This window comes from Physella acuta, unplaced genomic scaffold (assembly GCF_028476545.2).
Source record: "Physella acuta isolate Inbredline_101_S28 unplaced genomic scaffold, ASM2847654v3 ptg000724l, whole genome shotgun sequence".
Taxonomy (NCBI): domain Eukaryota; kingdom Metazoa; phylum Mollusca; class Gastropoda; family Physidae; genus Physella; species Physella acuta.
The window spans coordinates 23,823-31,486 of NW_026732242.1; the positions used below are offsets into that span (position 1 = coordinate 23,823).

Consider the following 7,664-nt stretch of genomic DNA (forward strand, 5'->3'; position numbering starts at 1 on the left):
GTGGCACTCTGTAACGGTTTTTGGTTGAGTGAAAGTGGAAGCAGTGGTTTTTTTTTATTCTGTGACTGTCATCAGATGGTTGATATGTGACTGTCATCAGATGGTTGATAGATATGTGACTGTCATCAGATGGTTGATGTGTGACTGTAATCAGATGGTTGATAGATATGTGACTGTCATCAGATGGTTGATATGTGACTGTCATCAGATCCTTTAATTGTTACGTGATAGACGATTTGTGTTTTCGCCAGATCCAACTTACCTTACCAGTCTCACTATATATATAGTAATTAATCGAAGAAAGTAAAATGACATAACAACTGGACTAAACCAAGGGATGCAACTTTGTTTCTCTTAACGGCTCAGTTTTACTGTTGCCTCATCCTCAGCTGTGAAACCAAAAGTTGACATAGTGGCTTCCAACGACGGCCGTGGGAGGCCACCATGTCAGAAACAAAAAACTACCTTGGGAAAGTGGTCTTGTGTAAATACAGCTATACTGATCTATCGTTCCTGAATTTTCCATGACCCTAAATTGACCCATGGCAATGTGCGTTCGCTGCTACATATAATCTTTTTTTTGCCAAACCTTAAGTAAAAAAAATACTATAATTTTCTAAAAAAATAAACCTTTTTGTAATCAATAGGTCAGCGATGGGCATCAAACAAGTTCAGCCTTAGTCGTTTTTAAACGATCGGCAAATCAATTCTGTACACCTGAATATAATCAAATGGACAACGACACAATAGCAACCATTGTCTGTCGATATTCTGAGCTAGAGGCAAAAATTACTGACACAGAATTATTTGGATCCAACGTTATAGGTATGTTTTAAGATATGTTGCATTTACACATTAATGTATCTTCCAGTTTAAATTTTAATTATCTATATAGTATTATAAAGTAAGCTCGCTACTTTAAATGCACATTAGAATATTGTATTATAAACAACACTTAAAAAGAAAAACAAATTTCAGACTACCTTGTCGTTAGCACAGAAGGAAGAATAACGACCAAAAAAGAGTTCAAAAACTTCGACGCTGGGAAGTATCTATTTACAGTTCACGTATACTTTACTGTCCAGAGTGTAGGCTATTTCGAGTCAAACGTCACAGTTCAGTTGGAAAAGGCTTCAACAACTTCAGCTAGAACACAATCAGCAACAACACTTCTACCCACAATACAGACATCTACAACAGCACTACCCACAATACAGACATCTACAACAGCACTACCCACAATACAGACATCTACAACAGCACTACCCACAATACAGACATCTACAACAGCACTACCCACAATACAGACATCTACAACAGCACTACCCACAATACAGACATCTACAACAGCACTACCCACAATACAGACATCTACAACAGCACTACTCACAATACAGACATCTACAACAGCACTACCCACAATACAGACATCTACAACAGCACTACCCACAATACAGACATCTACAACAGCACTACCCACAATACAGACATCTACAACAGCACTACCCACAATACAGACATCTACAACAGCACTACCCACAATACAGACACCTACAGCAGCACTACCCTCAATTCTACCCACTATTACTTCAAACATTGCTCCGTCAGATCCCCCTACAACACTTGCCACGCCATCCACATATTTCACCGCAACGACAAATACAACAACCACAACAATCGTAATAGGTAAGTCAATTCGGCGACTATAGAGACAGGACAAATTATATTAGACAAAATATCCTGGACAAAATACTCCAATACAAATGTCCTTACGTACAAAAGATCTTGGAGACAAAATGTCGACTGTTTTTTTTTTGTTTTTTTTTGTGTTTTATCAGGACAGAATGATACCATGGACTAAATATACCTGTCCTGATATCATATGTGTCTTGACGGGGGGGAGGGGGTGCGGGGGGGTGGGGGTGCAGACCTCATCGGGAGACACCATTTAGGGCGTTGACACCAAGGCAAAATATAGCAAAATATAAAGAGATAAACAATCATCGTTGGGGTGACACCATGACGTAAACCTGGTAACAATAGAGTAAATACTATCATCACTTCCAGCCGTATTAATAACCTACTATAGATAAAAATCGTTGGTATTTTATGTACACAGTTTAAAGCTATCACAGGGAGGGGGGGGGGGGGGGTGACACCAACTAAACGTTGTAACTTTGCCTGAGGAAAAAGCTTTAATTGAGAATTGTAATAACTGATATTGTCAATGGACTACTGGGATGGGGCGGACGCTAAATTAAAAACAAATCTACAAAAGCAATGATTTTTTTCCGTTTGAATTAATAACTATTAGAATTAGGCACATCAATGCTTTTGTAGGTGATTAATATACGTTAACGCCATTCGACTAAAACGTGTAGGGGGGCGCCATCAAATACATAGACAAAGAGCTTCTAGCGGATACAAACGTTGTAAAAAAGTATATGGTCGCAAAGTTATTCATTGTCTTACACATAAATAAACCGGGAGTGTTCGACCCTAAAGTTTCTCAAATATTCTTATATAAAACAACGGGGGATAACAACTCGGAATATAGACATGACGTTTAATCAATTTTTTTAATTACTTAAACTTTTTAAAATAGAATAAAATATCGTAGAAAAAAGAATTGCACAAATAAATATTCAAACATGTAAACAAACATGAGTTGTAGTAGTATATAGATAGGTAGATAGATATACGAGAAAGTTTAGGGGACATCACTCCCGGTTTATTTAACCATGTGCTAAATATTAACATGCTAAGGAAAACATCTTTTGAGCGTTGCTTTGCGCATCCTAATGTATAGAAGACCATGTGCGCACTTCTCTCTCTCTCTCTCTCTCTCTCTCTCTCTCTCTCTCTCTCTCTCTCTCTCTCTCACTCACTCTCTCTGTCCACATGTCTCGAGCCTAAGATATCATTATGTTCCGCGATAAATGGAGAACTTCAAGATATGGACTTTTGTTAAGAACAATGTTGGATGGATGTTTTATAGGTTTCAACTAAATTTTATTTAAAGAAAGAAAATAAAAATAAAGCAATATTCTAATGTAGAAATAACTTTTTTAAAATTATGCAACCAGAAAAGTCTTTATGTGTGTGACAAGAAAGCAATAAACAATGACGTTACATGTCATATTTGTAAACCGAGGAAAGAACACAACACTAATAACGCCATCTTCCAATTTTAGAATATAAAGAAATGAACTATTGCACTGAATTCGATTTAGATCTAGATTCTATAAATCTACTTATCAAGACGTGCGCTATGAAATGTACACAATTTTCTCGGTCAAACTGATAAAAATTACTTTAAAAATTAACATAATGACCATTGAACAGCCAGGTTTTTAAAAGAATCCTTTAAGTCTCTCAGTGTTTGCATTTAATATGGTGCTGTGTTGACTAATAATGCATATAATTTTATTTTAAATTATTTTAATAGGTATTGGTAGCCTATGTTATTTTAAATGTTTCGGATTTTTAGCTATTTGGTTATTTATTTGCTTTGTGACTAATATAGTTCAACGTGTAGTGAAGCACATATCGTTTTGACCAATATAAATTTTGTAAATTAGTTTTACCAAATAAGTATAACAGTAAAGCCTATAACAGTAAGGCCTATAATTCACGTGAAACGGGTACCCATGACGAGTTTTATATAGTTGGAACAGTTTAGGTTTTGGGGAAGCGATTCATGCATATATTTATGTATTACTTATTTTTCAGGTAAAAAGTGGACATTTTTATTAGTCTTTTCCATCATTGCAATCTGTTTGGTTCTTGTGCTGGGTTGCTGGTAGGTTTCATGTATATTTTCTTTTTTTTTTTTTGTTTTTTTTTTTTTTACTAAATAAAACTTAATTTTAAAAATAGGCATTACTTTAAATTAAACCTATCCTAACATATGAAAGCCCATGTGCGCACTTCTCTCTCTCTCTCTCTCTCTCTCTCTCTCTGTCCGCAACATATTTTTCGAGACTTTGAGATCAGTATCTTCAGCAACATATGGAGAACTTAATGATACGCACTTTTGTTGAACCTAATATGTTGGATTATCTTAAATGTATAAACTCTATTTCATTTAAAGACGGAAAATTTAAAAATGGGAATATTCGTATGTAGAAACACAACTTTAATTATGCAACCGAACAAGTGTTTATGTTTGTGACAACATCGCTCTAGAGAACATATAAGTAGCACAAAGCTATCCCTGGCAAAATTACGCCACATAGAACACATCGAAAAATAACTTTAAAAAATTATGTTTATAAAACTTTTACCTACGGAAAGTACCAAACGCTAATGGCTTCATTAGTTTTAGGATTAAAATAGATTAGAAAATAAAATTTCGAAAATGATACGCTATACTAATGACGTCTCTTGAATAAGATTAGCTTACCACATCTGCCAATTTTAGAATATGAACAAATGAACTATTTCATTCAAATTTGATTTAGATCTATAAATCTTATTATCAAACCGGGCTCCCATGTTAGCACTATGAAACCCTCCTAATATATTTCGTCAGATTTTATTTGTTTTTATGCATTTCTATATCTTTCATCTGATCGCCATAAATCTTTGGAAAATTGTTGAGAATTCTCATGACGAGGTTTATGAGAAATAAGACATAAATTTCGTACCGGCCCGCGCCCCGGCAATAAGTAATTTGGCGCCCCGGGTTATCCCGTGAGCGCTATGGCGCCTACGTTAGTTTTAAACAGTGCGATAGACCATCACTAAGATGGGGCATTTAGTTTTTCACTAAATTGAATCATCCGTGTTCGCCGGCACCCGACAGGGTGCAATTTGGTGCTTCGGACAATCCCGGTAGCGCTATGGCGCATACGAATGTTTTAAAAATTGTGATAGAATATGGATAAGAAATAGTATTATAGTCGTTGACTAAAATGAAATGGTAGCGTCCAAACTTGTAGGATGCAATTTGCCCCGGCCTATCCTGGGACATTCTTTTAACCCCGCAGCAACGTGCGAAGACGGACACGCTAGTATTAAATAAAATCCAACAGGCCAAATATATTCTTTTCAATGGGAGTTTGTTATGTTGTTCAACGCTCACGTTTCATTAACTTAAATTGCAACAGAGAGAGACCGATAATACTGTTCAAAAGCACGCTAAAATTGAATACCTGCATCATGATTGTGCTGCTGTGGATCCTGGGCTACTTCAAGATACAAGGAAATGAGATCGCGGACCAACTGGCAAAAATTAGGGGAAAGAAAAAAAGAACCAGAAATCACGCTACACCCAGAAGAAATCAAAAGAATTATGACAATTACAAATGTGGTCTGACACATGCCCACACTACAAAAAAGACGATGGATATTACAAATTGACACGCAAATAACAACATACTCAGAAAAGGCCACAACAGACTAAGGCAGAACATGCAAAAAAAAACTAAAAGTTGGGTAAGGCGAAACTTGCCGATGTGGCCCCGGAGAATACAGAGCACGTCCTTCAGGACTGTTGTTTAAATAGTAAGGCGCGATCCAAAAAAAATGTCCCCTATACACACCACTCAAGAAAAAATTATATGGGGCACCCGTGGATCTGGAGGCCACAATACAGTTCATAGGCAGATAACTTAATGTAATTTAAAATGGATATGTGTTCAGTTGTTGGAACATTATATATTTTCGGTTTATGTATTTCCTTACATGATACAAAAAAATAGATTTAAGGATTGAACTTGTTTGTTTTCAATGTCGAAAATACACTCAAAGATTGTTTTCAGTTAATTTTTATAATGATGCTTATATTTTATTAGTAAATTGATCATTATATTTATAGGTTTACTATTTAATTGAGATATATGCAAATTTTGTTTACTTGCCTAGATTTCAGTTAAAGTAAGATAGGGTAGGGATTTTTAACTAATATAATTATAATATTGCAAACAATTTTAATATATTTACAGTTCCCTTTTCATCTTAACCGTATTGATGCCATTTTATTCCAATAATTGCATGCAAATAAGCTGCAAACTTAAACCTTATTATTGCTGTCTCTATCAAATCTAAATTCAAACTTTCTAAACCTATATCGTTGTGTTGTTGATTATGAATGCTATTGTTGTCATTGCACTAATGTAATAATAATTATCTTCAGCATTCGCCAAGTAAAGTGCCTACGCATTATTCGCGGACCTACATATCAATAAGGCATTGCTTTCAAAACTACCGAGAGAAACGATGAAATAATGGAAATCCAGCCCTAATTAAAGCTCAAGTTTACAGTACAAGCTGGATTGTTTTAGTATATAAACAAGACAAAAATGTAGAAAGCTTTGTTTAGACAAAAACATAACCAAGTAAAATTGCAATATTTAATTATACATAAAAATATTTTTAAAATTCGATTGCCATACACAGAAGTTATTATTAATTTAACCGTTTATTTATATTTTTTAATTAAAAATGGTCATAAATGAAGCTAAAACAATGTTACAACCAAAAATGCTCTAAGCGTTTGCAACATTACACAATATATTTGTTAGCTTTTTTTGTACCTGCTGAAAAGAGCCGCATTTGAAAATTTTACTGGAAATGAGTTTACACTTTTTTCTCCAACACTTTGAACATAATTACCTAATACGCTATTCTAAGGCATCAACGTGTGTTAACTGTAGCATGATAATAGGGCATAAACTACATAAAATTTCGGTTTAACAGTTTTAGATTTTTAAAAAATAGGAAACATTGCAGTTTTTATTTTTTTTATAAATGTTGAAAAAAAAACCATCACATCGTACATGCTTGAGAACAATGATAAAATTAGACTACATATTTCATCATTTATTTCCATATTTTCACATGCTCACTATTACTAATATACGAATGTGTACACAGATACATAATAAATCACCATGTACATAAAGACATAAAAACTATGTTTAGAGGTCATAAGATAGGCACATTTAATGCTATTTCAATGTATTCACTTCTGTTGTAATAAGTGTGCAAATTATGACACATATAAGTGCTTACATATAGTTTTATTTCAATTTTAAGCATCAGTTTTTATTCGAATATTTATGTAAATAATAATATTTAAAATACATAGCGCATTATATCAGCATTGTGTGAGCTTTTAGTTTCTGAAAGTAATTTTTTTTTTAACAAACCTGATTGTTTTGGTATGTTTTTATCTATTATAATTGTACAAAATATTGTTACAGTTTATTGCCAGACAGTTTATTGCCAATGCTAACGCGAGTATAAACAGAATTCTACTTTCAGTTTTCATTTTATATAAATAATTTGTTTTGCAAAAATACTCCATAAGCATTAAATTAGCGTATTAACAATAAAACAGAAATATTATTAAGGGTCTAAATGTAAAAATAAACGTTGATACGAATAAAAGTTTAGTTTAGTTAAGTATGCAGGTATAGATCTCAAAATGGAAAAAACATAGCTCAATAAAATTGTATACCTAAACAAATTCATATTTTAATATTTAGAATTCTTTTATTATTGCAATTAGGGGACGGAGTGGTCTAGCGGTAGAGAGCTGGACTGCTAACCTGTAAGTCTCGAGTTCGAATCCGGATTCAAGTTAGTAGACCGTCCCTGAGTCCGCCTACCTCTGATGGGTACCTAACTTACGTTACGGAAAGTAAAGGCGGCTGGGC

At 34.1% G+C, this 7,664-nt stretch overlaps 1 long non-coding RNA gene across 1 annotated transcript; it reads left to right on the forward strand.

The window, feature by feature from the left end:
• The first annotated feature begins 1,557 nt into the window (after positions 1-1,557).
• On the forward strand, positions 1,558-6,609 carry LOC131949982 (uncharacterized). Its single transcript, XR_009388267.1, has 3 exons — positions 1,558-1,686; positions 3,733-3,802; positions 6,140-6,609. It is a non-coding gene; the product is annotated as an uncharacterized LOC131949982 (long non-coding RNA).
• Positions 6,610-7,664: the final 1,055 nt, after the last annotated feature.